The sequence below is a fragment of the Phaseolus vulgaris genome, chromosome 8 (assembly GCF_000499845.2).
Source record: "Phaseolus vulgaris cultivar G19833 chromosome 8, P. vulgaris v2.0, whole genome shotgun sequence".
Lineage (NCBI taxonomy): Eukaryota > Viridiplantae > Streptophyta > Magnoliopsida > Fabales > Fabaceae > Phaseolus > Phaseolus vulgaris.
In genome coordinates this window covers 20,826,121-20,841,746 of record NC_023752.2, presented here as the reverse complement: position 1 = coordinate 20,841,746, position 15,626 = coordinate 20,826,121, and the positions used below count along the sequence as shown (strand labels likewise).

The following is a 15,626-nucleotide window of genomic DNA, read 5'->3' as shown; positions in this document are numbered from 1 at the left end:
AAAAGAGCATCGCAGACAAGAATTGATGGAGTACTTGGTTCACACTGAACAATCTTGTCACATTATTCGCATGGGACCGGAAGCTTTCATTAAATTATGTGAACGAATACGGGGAACTGGACTTGTTAAAGATGCATATCGATCAACCGTGGAAGAACAAGTAGCGAAATTTCTGCACATTATTGGGCATAATGTGAAGAATCGAAGTGCGTCATTCTTTTTCCATCGGTCTGGAGAAACAGTTTCCCCTCACTTTCATAATGTTTTGAGTGCAATTTTAAGGTTGGAGGGGGAATTCTTAATTCAACCAAATGGAACGGTTGTAGAACCACACATCCTTAACAACAGTCGATTTTTCCCCTACTTTAAGGTTTGTTAATAATAACATTACTTGAAATTATGTGTAATGTCTTCTTTAGTTTGTGTTTAATTAAAGTTATGAATTTTTGTTTACATTAGGATTGTTTAGGGGCCATAGATGGGATTCATGTACGTGCTAAGGTTGCACGTGCTGATGCGCCTCGCTTTCGAGGGAGAAAAGATTGGCCAATCCAAAACATATTTGCAGTCTGTGACTTTGACATGAAGTTCACATATGTGTTAGCCGGTTGGGAAGGAACTGCCTCCGATTCAAGGATATTGAAAGATGCTTTGGGACGAGGCGATCCTTTGGTTATTCCAGAAGGTTAGTTATAGGGGATTGGGTGTGTAGAAGAATTAAAAGGTTGTAGTAGTATATACTAACCCAGCTTTCCACAATCTTTGTAGGAAAATACTATCTTGGTGATGCAGGTTTTATGTTAAAACGAAATATAATAACACCTTATCGCGGGGTGAGATACCATTTGAAAGAATATTCGCGAAGATGACCACAAAATGCAAAAGAGTTGTTTAATCATCGACATTCATCACTTAGGAACGTAATTGAGAGAACCTTTGGGGTGCTTAAAAAACGTTTTCCAATTATAGCCAGTGGGACTGAGCCACATTGTGATGTGAATACTATGACAAAAATTGTTTTAACTTGTTGTATTCTGCATAACTTTCTACGCGGGATCGACAATGATGAGTCTCTGCTTGAAGAAGTAGATAATGAATTGTTAGAACAAGATATCCAACCAAGCACCACCCATGCTCGTGAACATGATTACAGGATAGGATGTGATATTAGGGACGCTATACCAAACGAAATGTGGCAAGATTATGTAAACAATTAATTTCATGAAATAATATATTTTCTACCATTTTTAAATGTTTGTCATCCTAACTTTATTTAAGTTAATTAGATGGATCGCGGAAAAAATGTGGCATCAAATTCATCAGGTTCTTATCGAGAGTTCACCAAGTGGACGACGGAGATGGACCTAATTTTGCTGAATGCAATGATTGACGAGGTACGAAAAGGGTGTAGAATTGATGGTAGCTGGACCACTCAAGGATACACTAACATAGTTATGGCTTTAAATGAGGCTGGTTTATCGGGTATTAAGAAAAATAATGTGAAGAACCGGCAAAAAAGCCTGAAAGACAGGTGGAGAGAAATCCATGATTTGTTTGGTGGATTGAGTGGTTTCGCATGGAACCAGACCACCAAACTTTTTGAATCCGAGGACGAAGTTTGGAGTGAGCTTATTAAGGTACAATGATAAGTACTTTTTTACGTAACAATTACATTTAACTTCACATTTCGCATCATATACTAATATGTGAAATGTATGTAGGCCAAACCATCTGCAGCAAAATGGCGTTTCAATCACATTCACCATTATGACCTCATGGAGGAGTTGTGGTCCAATGATAGAGCCACGGGAAGTCGGGTCAGGACAGCCCATGACATCAATTCACCTCCTGACATGACCAATTTTAGTGTCAACCTTGGGGAGAATAATATGGATTATATCCCCGAACAACCGAACTTTGAGGAGGCAGATGACTACGTCCCACGATCACCTTCTCCTCAATTCCAATCTAGTGACACTCCTTCAGACACACCATCAAACACTCCTTCTATGCCATCTGCTGGCTCTGCGGGCACATCCTCATCCCGAGGATCAAAGAGAAAAGGCCCCACTATGGACGACATTGATGAACAATTTGCAATGTTGAATACTAATCTTCAACAATGTGTGTCATCAATGAAGGATGGAAATGAAAATGCCTCTCAGTTGGTGAATATTGCTCGTGCACAGGCAACGACAGCTCAAGATATAGCTGCCGAAATTAGACGAAGAAACGACCTATATGTTGAGCATGTACACCACCATCGACGCCATGCCTCATACCAGTACTCAGAGTCTGATATTTGGGCAATGCTCGTGGAGCTAAACATTCAAGATGAACAACTCATGGATCAATGCTATGAGTTTTTATGTGACCATCCCGGAAGAGTTAAGCAACTATTTGGGATGCCATATGAGCGTCGAATGACAACATTTTTTGGATTTATGACTAGGCATTGATTTCATATCTCTGCATGGGGGTTACCTTTAATTATTATTAATGTAATATTCGACTGTCTTTGTTAGTAGTTGGACATGTAATATTTGATTGTCTTTGTTAGTTATTGGACATGTAATATTTTGCTTTGTGAACTTCTACTTTCATTAGCAATGTAATATTTTGCTTTCTGAACTTGCACTATTGCTTTATGATATTATGTTAACTTCTAATATTATGTTAACTTCTGTTTAGTTATTTATTGTAGTAATTGCATTATAGATGGCATCATCATCCCACAAACGTAACAGAACCCGTAAGGGTAAATCTCCAGCAAGAGATGTTGACGTTCCTCCTCCTCCAACGAGGATTCCAGAAGTTCTTGATTATTCAAGATACTTTAGTACCAGGCGTCAAATGGTGGTTTTTGAAAAGAACTTTCACGCAAGAGCAGTATTACCACCAAAAGTGATGCATACTCCATTTTTTGTTGGTCCAGGATTTGAATTCCAAAATCTTATGAATTGGCAAGGTTTACAACCTTTCCTTGGAATTAATCTTCCGTATTATGAGGATTTGGTAAGAGTATTTTATACAAATGCAAAATTCACACCTGTTGGTCACCTTGCCATTGAGATTTGTGGAAAAATGATACACATTAAAGAAATAGATTGGATGACCATTGCTCATCTACAGTATGACGGTCTTAAGTTAACCCCTGGGACGATCCCTGAGGAACTGAATTTTGATCGAGGTCTAGCATTATCGTCCATGATTCGTGAAGATGTTGAAGGTGAAAATCTCAAAAATGTCGGTAGTCTGAAAATGAATGACCGACTGTTGCATTACACATGGGTGCATATCTTGTGCCCTCGAGGAAACAACTATGCACAACTACTGAATGAAGATATTTTCAAGATGTGGTTAATCAAGAATAATGTACGCATTAATTGGCCTCATTACATCATGTAACACATCATCAAATGTCGGGATAACAAGATGCCTCTCCCATATGCAAATTTGATAACAAGGATCTTGCAGGTGTATGGCTTCGACTTGTCGAAGGAACAAGCAATAATGCTAGGCTGGAATCATTACTTTGGCAAAAAAAAGTATGACAAAATTAAATATATTCCAGGTCAATGGCATATGGCAACTTGGTAGACCTCACCATGCACACGAAGAAGATGATGAAGAGGATGAATTGCCAGCACAAGATGTTGAAGGTGGTCAACCTGAGGAGGCAAACTCCACTCAAAGGGAATTGTTAACTCAAATTTTGTCCGGCATACAAAACATAAATACCCGAATTGACAGGGTTGATCAAAGGATGGATAGAATTGAGGATACTCTGAGTGACATTCGACGTCATCAAGGCCATTGAGTGTTTTATCATTATGTTATTGTCATTGTTATTTTTATTTCTAATTTTCATGTTGAACATTAATGAATTATTATTGTTATTTTTGACGTTCACATTGATTGTTATTGTTAAGGTTTTTATGCTACTTTTCATGCTACTCATTACATAATCATATTGTTTTTAATGCAACTTTTTTACCATCTTATTACTTCGACAACATTGGTTAAGTGTCATTAATGTCTGCGTATCACAACACGTCGTCATCTAGTTGTACTGGTTGTAGTGTGCAAAAACGTGGTACTTTTACCCATGCTACTGGGAGCACAAGTGCCTTCGTTGATCCTATTTATGATTGTGGACAATTTGTTGTTTTGAGAATAGCGACAACACAAAAAAAATGCGGGAAAAAAATTTTGGGGTTGTCCCAACTACAAGGTAAAATTTATTCAATTAGGTTTGAAATAAACTTAAGAATGTTATTTTAAACTTATTCATTGTTCAATTTTATTGTTTTCTTCAAAACAGATTAGAAGTGGCATGGTTCTAGGCTGTAATTTTTTCAAATGGTGCATTGAAGACGTTGCCGATGAAAAAGATGAAATTATTATCATACAACGGAATAAGAACGGTCTTCTAGAAAACCGTTTGAAAGTCTCCACAAGAAGGATTCAAATGTTATTACTGGGAATGTCTTTTCTTTTTCTAATTAACATTATTATGTTCTTCATGTAATGACTTTATATTATATATTTTGACACCTACTTAATATTCATGTTATATTCTAAATTTCTATTTTCTTTTTAAAATATATTTCTTTTGCTATTCATAATAATAAAAATTATTATTAAAATTAATTTTATATATATTTGTATATATATAACATAACATAATTTATAAAATCATTTATAATATTAAAATTATGTAAATAAATTAACTTAAATAAAAAATAATTCTTAATTAATAAAATGTTAAATAATATAATTATACTTTAATTTTAAATTATAATTAACTAAAATATGAAATATGATTAATCATTTTTTTTATATTCAAGAGTAAAATTGTAATCTCACAAACTTTACTATTCAAAATAATTTATAATATTCTTGCAACTATCACATCACTCACAATTTTCAATAAACTTTTCTCACACATCCATTCTAACATACCCTAATCCAAACAACCTCAACTTTCTTCACACTTTCACTCTCACTCAATTTTCCACTCTCCCATACTCTCTAATCCAAACACATCCTAAAAGTCCTTGATATACGTGATGGAAATGTGATAACTAGATAGGTAGAAGGTGGAGAGATATTAATAGTTATTGTTTCTAGGTCAACTGATCTTATAACGGTGCAGGTAAAAGAATTCTGTTCCAATAAGATTCACTTTTAGTGCCCCAAGATGACAGTAGTAATAATGAAACCCTTCAATTTCACAGTCTTAATGGATGACAGCTTTCTTCTTCATTTCATTTTAATTTTATTTCATGAATTCTGCAAATGTAAGCATTTTCTCAAGAAAAAAAAAGCAAATATTCATTGTGACAAAAAAAAAATTGAAAATCAATACAATAAATGTGAAAAAACACGGAAATCAAAAACAATTTTACATCCGAAACTTTCTTTCCAGAATTAAGAACAAAGTTGTAATTAATTAAATAAATATATATTAATTAGTTGTGATTTACTTCCTTATCTTTTTTATTTTAACACCTTTTACAGTTATTATGGAAAGCCACATAGAAGTTATGGAGGTAGATGGAGAATTCGTCTTCATGATTTTGCACATTCTTCTTATAGTTTTTTTTAAGAACTAAAGCCTAAAAAAAGGAAATGACGAACAAAATTTATTACCATTTTTATTTGAAATAGAACTATAATTTAAATATAAAAATATAATCAAAATTATAAAAAATAATTATTATAAAATAACATAATTAATAATATTATTAATTTCAAATTCAATTCCTCATTTCCATTCCCATTTCTTAATCTAAACAAAACATAAATCATAAATCCTAAACCGTAAATCTTAAATCTAAATCCTAAACCAACAGAAATTATAAATTCTAAACCTAAACACTTAAAAACTTAAACCTAAAATCTCTTTCAAGACTTTGTATATAAATTAAATGTCTTTTCTTCTACTGAAATTTTGGGGAAAAAATGAAGTATGAAGTCTTTATTGCGCAATGTGTTGGAATTATTTACAATATTCACTTTCTAAATTAGTATGAGAGTTATATAGAAATGTTTATTGAACCCGTCCTACCATTCCTATTTTGATCTCATCTATTTCTAGATGTCTAATATTTTGAAATCCTATATAATTTAGAAATATTACTAAATTATAAAAAAGATTTTAAGTCTAATTAAAGTTTAAAAAGAACCAAAAGATATGACAAAATAATAATTACTTTTGAAGGAGAACCAAAGGTTATGGTTTATTCATTAAATGCAAGAATAAAAAAGTTAATGATTATTAAATTTTATAAAAGTATACGTTATTTTTATTTTGAAAGTTATAAATTAAATTTTTTAAGCTTAGACAGTCCGTAAGAGTGCGTTCTATTTAAAATTTTGTTGAATTTATATAGTGTCACTCCATCCACAATTTATTCTCTATCATCTTAATATGTTTAATACTCAGATGTATAATTTTCTATCTTAAAAGTTATAAATTAAATTAAATTTTTTAATCTTAGATGTAAATTTTATGAGATTACGTTAATTTTAAAATTCACTTTCTAATAAAAAAAGTTTTGCTTAATTCACTTTCTAATAAAAAAAGTTTTGCTTAATTCACTTTCTAATAAACTTATTGGAATAAGTTTTTCTAGATCTATACCATAATTATTATGAAACTTGAGATATTCAACACTCAATAAGTTAAAAATATGTTTGAGATTCCACCTAATAAATTATAAATATGATCGAATTGTAAAAGAAATACTTTAAATCTAAAACAGCAAAGTAAAAATAAAACGACATAATAGTTACTTTTGAAAGAGAATTAAATTAATAATTAATAACAACTTTAAATATTTTTCTATATTTAAATATGATATTATTTTGAAAGCTTTGTATAAAAAAACAATATTTTTCTATATTCATTAAATTAACATGATTTTTTCATTGAATGTTGGGATACAAAAATTAATTATTATTAAATTTTATAAAAATATAAATTATTTTCTATTTTGAAAGTTATAAATTAAAATTTTGTAATTTTAGGTATCTAAATTACAATTTTAAAAATAAAAGTAAAATAAATAAAGACACTAAATTGAAAACTAACATATATGTATTAAAAAATGAAAACAACTAAGAGAAATAATATTTTCCTTAAGAATTTGCTGAAATTTTTGTCTATAAATTTCAAAGTCTTGTCTCTTCCTAGTACACTCTTCTTCTTTCTTCCTCTGAACCCGAATTTCGTATTCAGTCATGGATTTCTCGCTACCTCTCTCAGTGCATGGAGGAGAGAAACGAAAAAGCAAAGAATCAAAATTGGTATTCATTCAAATTCCCAGCTACTTCTCTCTTGTGTTAATTAGTACAGTGACTGCATCTTTTCACGATTATTTTTTGTAACAAAATGTGACCCCTTGACTTGCTTCTTGTGCTTATTATACACTGTTATATACAAGCACACACCACATTACTCATTCTCATTTATCAGATGGTAAAGCTAGAACCTTTTGCATTACCCTTTATTCGATTTGCGTCTGCGAGTTCTGGGTTTGAGTTTGTTTTGCTGTTTTCGTCTTCCATGAAAAGGAGATGGATCGTTTTTGTAATAGGGTGTTTTTCTTTTGTTGGATTTTGAATGTAGGTTGAACAAAGAGGCAAAGAAGCTATGGAAGGTGCACTCTCAATGGGTACACACACTCATACCAAGCAGCAGAAGATTACACGTGATGTTCTTCCATTTGCCAGAAGGTGAGTTTAATGTGCACATGTTATGGTAAAAGATTCTAGTGTTTATGAGTGCATGCATTGTTGAATATATTATTATGAGAGTACTATCCCTTTCTCACTGATTCTTAGTTATTTTTTTTTGTTTTTATTTTCTGTAGCTGTCGGCTTGAAGCATTGGACAAAGCTATCCGTGAGAATACAATTGTGTACTTGGAGACTGGTTCCGGCAAACCTTTGATAGCTATCATGCTACTTCGCAGATATGCCCACCACCTTCGAAAGCCTTCTCCTTTCACTGCAGTGTTCGTGGTTCCCCAAGTTGTGTTGGTCTCTCAAGTATGCCACTTTCTATCTTTACTATGCCATTTCCCCAAATTGTATTGTGCTGGTTGATTGAGAAGCCATGTAATGTTCAGTATTTTCACTGTGTTTTTTCTTCGTTATCTTTTAACTTGTTGCTGCTGTTCAATTGTAATTTAGCAAGCTGAAACTGTGAAAAAGCATACCGATTTGAAAGTGGGAGTGTATTGGGGAGATATGGGAGTTCACTTCTGGGATGGAGGGACATGGAAACAAGAAATGGAGAAATACGAGGTGAAGGTTTTTGCATTCTATTAGAACTGAAATATTGTTTGTTATTTCTAGAGATCTGCTTTGCATAATCTTAACCCATCTGTTTGTGTCATGTGTGATATATTCTTATTTTCCCCGTTGGTAAAGTTGACTGAACATTTATTTCAGTAGTTATGATTCATTATCTTAATATTATGATTCGATACAATTAAACTACCTACCCATTATCATTATTATAAGGTGGATTTTAAATGACTTTGAAACTCACGATACATGGATACATGGATGAATTTGACTTATATGCTATCATTGATATAAACCGCATAACTCAAGGATTTGCTATTTATTTGTTTTATACATTTCTTTCACCATTTCCATTGAAAATATTGAAAGTTCATACAAGCTTAAATTGTTAAACGGAAAGGATTTGAAGGAACACTTTTAAACTTATCCTATTTTGTTGTTTTGTTTTAATTTTTCTGAATTAAAGATTTCATAAGCTCATAATTAATATATTTTTTACTAGAACTTCGATTTACTTGTCTAAATTTTTTTCTCAATTAAAAATTTACATGGATACTTTATATTACTATATGATATATTTGAAGTAAAATTTCCAAAAATATTATGTGATTGTCAGTTTTTGAACCTAGTATGCACCCCAGGCCACTTTTGAGGAGATCACTAAGATACTCCATTTTTTTCATTGATTGCCATCTGCCACAAATTCTTTTTGTAGTTCCTTTTGGAATCCATGCTTGCATGTTGTTTAAATTTGACAATCTTGTCTTATTTGTGACCTTTTTTCTGGGTTAAATCTATACTTAAACGTTGTTTTTGCCTTCTATTGTTCAATTGCTAGAATATGACTATTTGTCATTTGTTACTTTTAATATGATGCTTCTGATTTATTTTTTCTGCATGGATAAGTAGAAAATACTATCAGTAATGCTTTTGAATGGGCAGGTGCTTATCATGACTCCTGTAATATTGCTCAATTGTTTGAGGCATAGCTTCCTCGAATTGAATATGATTAAAGTTTTAATAATGGATGAATGCCATCATTCTAGGAGTAGACACCCTTATGCCTGCATCATGACTGTAAGTATTAGCTTTCCTCTCAATTGGGCTGTGTCTTTGAATTTCTTACTATTTTTTATTATAGTAGTATATTTGAGTAGTGACTTCTTCATTAATATGTTGTATTACTAGTATGCTTGAATACAAAGAATTTATTTTAAAAATATAGTATATATTCATTATATAAATTTGATTTGATAAAAATAAAAATTTTAAAAATATTAATAAATAATTTTTGTTAACATGTTGTTACTTATGTGCATTGTGCTAATTCTTTGAATTTCTCTTCCACCATCATCATTCAAAACTGTTTTAGTTTGTGCTTTGGAATTAGTTTGTTACCTTTTTAAGATTGATTTGGTGCAGGAATTTTATCATCCCCAATTACAATATGGTAGTTTTGCCCTCCCCGAATCTTTGGTATCACTGCATCTCCAATTAAGTCGAAAGGTATACAGGCTTAGAAAGGTTTATGGCTCCTTGAATATCTGTTTTTCTTTCTCTAATGTTAATTCACTTTTTCTTTTTTTTTAATCCAGTTGCAAATTTTGAATCATCCTTGTCAGAATATTCAGAAACTAATGACTCTAATGCATTCAAAGGTAGTTTTTTCTCACCCTCTATTGTATGTTTTTTCTTGCTTTGTTCTTCTGCTCATTATATTGTTTGAATGGGTCTTGTCCTATATCTTCTTGTCCAACTTGACAAATATTTTGAATCGAAGGTATATACATGTGTAAGTGAACCTGTCATCACTGAGTTCATACCAACATCAACACCAAAATTGAAGTTTTACAATGACAATGGAATTCAATTTGTATTATTTGAAAAAATAGCGTCTGAGCTCAAGATGATAAAAGAGCTGGTATGTACATTTAAAGATATATCAGTTTTTGAAATATACTTTGAAACATTTAAGAAAAATAAAAATCGCATATTTGTTGAGCATGGAAATATCAGTATGCCTCTTACCCAAAGTCTTTTTGTTTTACTCGTGAGAAGTTGTATTTGAATTTATAGATCATCATCCTGTATTTAGTTCCTGTCACAGTTTCATTTATATTTAATGCTACTTTATAATTTTTTATGTCAAGAGGTTATTTAGAATGTTTTTATTGTTTCTCAGCATGAACTCACTCTAAAAAGTTCAGATTTCACTAAATCAGCTATGAGTTTCCCAAAAAAGAATAACAAAGATGTTTTATGCTTTGATATTTAGTCTGGTGCGCATGGTGTTTGGTTGGCTTTGAAGGTTCATGCCTTTCTCCTGCAGAAATTTTCTGACTCCCCTGCCTCTTTAAGGTTTCATAAATGCTATTTTTTTTTACAGGCTGCTGAGTCTTTATCTTCTAGTGAATTTGACTCGTTTTCATGGGGATACTCTGGGGATAGAGTTGTAAGAAAAGGTCTTTTCTGCTTGTGGCTAAAATTGAGGTGGTTGCAACTTCTTTCAGGTCCAAGAAAGAGAGAATGTGCAAGAGAACACATTCTCGAAGTGGCCTATCAATATTACCTCTTCTCCATCTAGGGTTAGTCTAGGATAGAATTTTCATCTTCCAATTTGAATGGATCGAAGTGAACATACCTGAGATTCTGGAATTTTCCAACCCGCAACAAAGGTTAGACGGAAATTAGTTAGACTCTCCGACGAGAACATGTCAGATGGAATGTAAATAGTAGATGCCTCAGTTCTCTTATTGCCTGCATCAAGATTAAGATCAAGCTCCTTCACCTTGTAAGTGGAAAGTGCTTCAGCCGACAACAATGAGTTAAAGTCCTGTCTGAAATTTTCAGTATAATTCTTCGCATCTATCTTAAGATTTGAAATGGGTGCATCTTCGTTTCGTTCTAGAAGCATTCTATTAGCAAACATTGCAAAAATGTGTAAGAGTCTAACACATTTACAATAATTGTCATTAATCGGGAAAGTTAAGTCAATATTAGGAAGTTGCAAGAAAAGGTCCCTCCAGCTTTTGGCTAAAATTGTGGTGGTGACAACTTCTTTCAAGTCCAAGAAAGAAAGAATGAGTAAGAGAACACATTCTATTAGCAAACATTGCAAAAAGGTACAAGAGTCTAGCACATTTACAATAATTGTCATTAGTCAGGAAAGTTAAGTCAATATTGCGAAGTTGGAAGAAAAGGTCTCTCCTGCTTTTGTTTAAGACGGTGTTGGTGACACTTCTTTCGGGTTCAAGAAAGAAAGAATGAGTAAGAGAACACATTCTAGAAGCTTCTTCCAGGTGCAAGAAAGAATGAGTAAGAGCATACATTTTAGAAGCTTCTTTCAGGTCCAAGAAAGAAAGAATGAGTAGAGCACACATTCTAGAAGTGGACTGAGTCTATCAATATTACCATCTAGGGTTGTTTGATTGTACGTATTGATATTTTTTATGTTATTATGATGATTATATTAAATATATTTGATGGATCTGCTACTTTTGCTATAATTGTAGGTGTTTGACTGACATGAGATGCATAATTTTTGTTGAAAGGATCGTTACTGCAATTGTATTTCAAGATTTATTCAATACCTTGCTTCCAAATTACAATATCTGGAAGACTAAATTCTTTGCTGGAAACAATTTTGGATTGAAAAATTGGTCAAGGAGAAAACAAAATGAAATTGTGGAAGAATTTCGAATGGGATTGGTATGTTGTTTTTTTTAAACTGTCCACCGTATTGTAATAATCAAATGAAAAGGTCTTATCAATAAAAAAAATTAAAATGCAGGTCAATATCATTGTTGCAACATCAATTCTTGAAGAGGGTTTAGATGTTCAAAGTTGCAATTTAGTTATTAGATTTGATCCATCTCCCACGCAGTTTCATACAGTCCCGAGGATGTGTTAGAATGAAAAATTCAGACTACATATTAATGTTTAAGAGGTATTTGATTTTACATTACTCCCTAAGCACCTTTATTACTCTGGTTCTTTCTGATAAAAATAACTCTGGTGCTTAGTTAAGTACAAATTACTAAACTGCAAGACACAAAAATATATTGAAAACTTATGTTCTAAACTAAATTTTCTCTAAACCCTAAACCCTAACCATCCTTTATTTTACTCTAAATTACAGTGGGCATTCAGTTATATGTTCTCGAGTTGAGAAATACCTTGCTAGTGCAGGCTGTCTGTATGCTAATTTCTTCTGAACATATTTTTTTGAATTAAAACCATGAAAATAATCTCTACTTGTTTGGGTGTGGTACAAAACTTTAGACTTCTTAGTTGTTATGTCTGTATTGGGTTGCTTTCCTTGTTTCTGAAATCAAATGTTATAATCTTAACATGAATAAAATTTGCATTCGCTTCAGCGGGAACTGTTATTAACAAGAAGTTAGTTACCAATGTCACGAGGCCTAAATATTGTGCAAAAAGGTTGTGGAAATGTTTAGTGTTAGTCTTTAAGCACTAACAATATGCGATCCAATCTAAATCTTTACTTCATGTTTTTCATTTCAGAAGCAAGCAAGGCCTTTGTTGAATTACCTCTTGAACTGTGTATAATCATGTCTCCATTAAAAGATAGTATCATTTATTCCGTCAATCATGCATCGGATTGCTTGGAGCTTTGAACTTAAAAAGGATGCATTTGGATCATTGCACGCAAAATGAAACTCAAATAATGAAGGTATGTACAATTACTCAACAAAAGTTTATGTTTCCATGTGTTTTTTTCTGGGAAAGGCAGTTTTATATGTCCGTTAATTGTCTTTAATAGACAAAAAAGAAAGCAGTGAAAACAAATTATCTTACTGCAAGTTTTCTTGTATACTTTCATATATATATATATATATATATATATATATATATATATATATAAGCAGTTGTCTCAGTCAATACTCGATGAAGACTGGGAAGAAACTTGTCAGTGGGAAATGGTCTCCGTTAGCATCTTTTGGTTGATTTGTATTAGTGTTCTTTCGAAGTTTGGGTTCATACTTACACCAAAAGATATCTGCAATTGGCATTGTAGGTGTTAGAGACAATAACTCAACAGACTATAGTAGATTCTTTTTTAAAATATGCTCTCAGTCAACAGCTTTTTAAAACCTATCAAAGTGATCATGAAGGTCTCCTTAGTTTGAAAAGGGAAAAGATAATTTCTAACGCAGCACTCTGCAAGTTCGGGTGCAGTTCTGGCCTTCCGGTATTCTCTCTCTCCCTCTTTATTTATCTCTGATATAGTTTCAGTTGTGATACTATTTTTTATCCATTCTCAGAAATGAATTTTCATGGTTTTAGAATCCTTCATTATTATCATAAGGATTGCATTATCATCTTGAAACATCAGAACTCTGAATTATTTTTTATTGGCAGGGTTTCATACGAAATGAGCCATTTGATCCTCGTACCTGGCCCATTCCTGGTGATAAATCTGGAAGTTTTAAAATAGAAGAGTTGATTAGCAAGGGGAAAAAGATTTATATTTCTGGACAAAGAAAATCTTATGCTTCTCCAATGTAAAGTATCTTTCAAACATTATTTTGCTTTATTGCCTTCGCTAGGATCATTATTCTTTGGCATATCTTACTTTTAGTTTTGCAGCAGAGTTCTATTTGTGACTTATACGATGATCTAATGTAGTTTCTTATTGTTTGATAGGTGCTTGGAGACATTATAGAATCTCAAGCTGGAGCGATTCTTGTTGATCCAGGAGACACAATAAGGAGGTTGTGTGGCAAAGCATAAGGCCACTTTTGGAACCCCTTGTAACACCAGAAACATTGAAGCTCCATCCCATCAGAGAGTTGAATGAACTTTGCTAGAAAAGAAGTTATAATATTAGACAAGAGATTGTGACCCGTGAAGATGGTGTAACTAATTATATTAATGGAGGTAGAAGCTGATGGAATCATTCACCAGTTTGAGTATCTCGGTCCTGCTCTTAAGAACACAGCCAAGAAGATAGTCTACAAGGAAATTTTGATTTCTTTGAAGGAAGAAAAGTTATAATAGGATAGGCACACAAGTTTTGATTGGTTAACCAATCATTTTAGGAATATCTCATTAGTTTTTGTTTTAATTTGGTCTTGTATCGGTTTTCTTCATTCCAGTTGTACAACGGTTATACATTCTTTATGTACAAAAATAAGATTAGTTTTATTAAATAAACATTTCTAACTGTATTTTAGTTATATGGAATAAATATCTATTTCTTGGTAATACACATTCTAGGTTTTGATATCACTAACACAACAAAGAAAATGGGTCTTTGTTTTGAATAAACTTTGCTTTGTTGAGAACTGGTCCAACTGTTCTGTAAACTCTCTGAAATTTTTTTACTATTAGTCATTATGTTTGTCTTTTTTAAAGAGACGCCATAATTGAAATTTTTTGTCCGCACTAGTAAATTTGGTGGAATGGAAGTTATAATTTTCAGCCAATTCATTTGATTAAATCACAAATGGTAGAAAATTGGTTTGCCAGTTTTTTTAATTTTAAAAAATAATAATTATAATTTACAGGATTACAATTTCTGTTTTGTATATAAAAAACGTAAATATATAATCATATTGTAGTTTAAATTATAAACATTTATAAATTAAATTGTTATAAATTAATATAGTAACATTTTAAAAAAATACATCCCTTATAATGCATTCTAAAAATATCAAGATAATTTAATTTCATTAATTTATTCAATGATACTCTAGTTATTATTGACCAACACGATCTTAATAAAAATAATACTATTTTTTTAATATAAGTGATAAAAAAATCATTTGAAGAATATACATTCTATATCTTGGTTGTGTTATGGTTGTATGAAGACTAAACACCTTCCAAATAAGAGCATTCACTTATAAGGCAGTTTCTTCCTGCACCCCTACATTTTTCTTCCTGCACCCCCACAATGTAATGCAAAGACAATAATATTCCTACTATTTTTAGAAAACCCCAAAATACACATAAAATCCACACTACTCTTTCTTCTTCCGGACAATGCAATTCGGTAATTTTACGGAATAAGAAATCCGCATTTATTTTTTTTCATTCTGAATTGGAAAATCCATAAATATTTCGGATTGGAAAATCCATAAATATTCCGGATTGATGAATCCGGTAATCTTCCAGATCCATCAATCCGTAACAAAAATTAGATTTCCAGATTTAGTAATACGAAAATCAACAAGTTGCTTTCGAAACAAGGTGAAGGTTAGTTTTGGGATTTACAAAATTGTGGGGGAGCAGGAAGAAAAACGTAGGGGTGCAGGAAGAAGAAGCCCACTTATAAATGAGAA

The 15,626-nt window shown here is 32.0% G+C and overlaps 1 pseudogene; it reads left to right on the top strand.

The window, feature by feature from the left end:
* Positions 1–7,196: 7,196 nt before the first annotated feature.
* Positions 7,197–14,147, top strand: LOC137824733 (endoribonuclease Dicer homolog 2-like; annotated as a pseudogene).
* Positions 14,148–15,626: the final 1,479 nt, after the last annotated feature.